Raw genomic sequence first — 595 nt, forward strand, 5'->3', positions numbered from 1 at the left:
TTGCCCGCCCCAGGCCTCTCTGAGCCCGCCCATTCCCGGTCTCAGGGCCAGGCTTCTCCTCTTCTGCCCCCCGCTGTCTCCCCCCTTGTTCCAGGCCCCTTCCTCCGGCCCCTGAATCCCCCCTTGTGCCCTAGGCCTCCTGCCACCCGAGCCCCTCATCGCCCCAGGCTGCTCTCTGAGCTCCACATCACACCCCCGCCTCCCATCGCCCTAGGGTTTTCCTATTGCCTCCTTCCCCTCCCCTGGCCTCCCCTTCCTGTCCCCAGAGGCCCTCCCCCCCATTGTCCCAGGCTTCTGCTTCCACCCCCAGAGCCTCTCTCTGTCTTTGGGGGGCCCCTTAGCTCCCCCACCTTCCTTCTGCCCCCTCCCCTTCTGGGTGCCCCACGCCTCTTTGCAAGCACAGCTTGAGCCATCCCCTTGCCCACCCCAACTGTCCTCTGAAGTACCCCCAAAATGCACCCTCGCCCAGCCTAGCTTCCTTCCCCACAATGTGCCTCTTTCCTCTCAACCCCCCAAAGCTCCCCCACACTCTCGCCCAGCCCAGCTTCCTCTCCTAACACTCTCCATCCCTTTAACACGGGCCCACCAACCCCTC

This window comes from Trachemys scripta, chromosome 5 (assembly GCF_013100865.1).
Source record: "Trachemys scripta elegans isolate TJP31775 chromosome 5, CAS_Tse_1.0, whole genome shotgun sequence".
Lineage (NCBI taxonomy): Eukaryota > Metazoa > Chordata > Testudines > Emydidae > Trachemys > Trachemys scripta.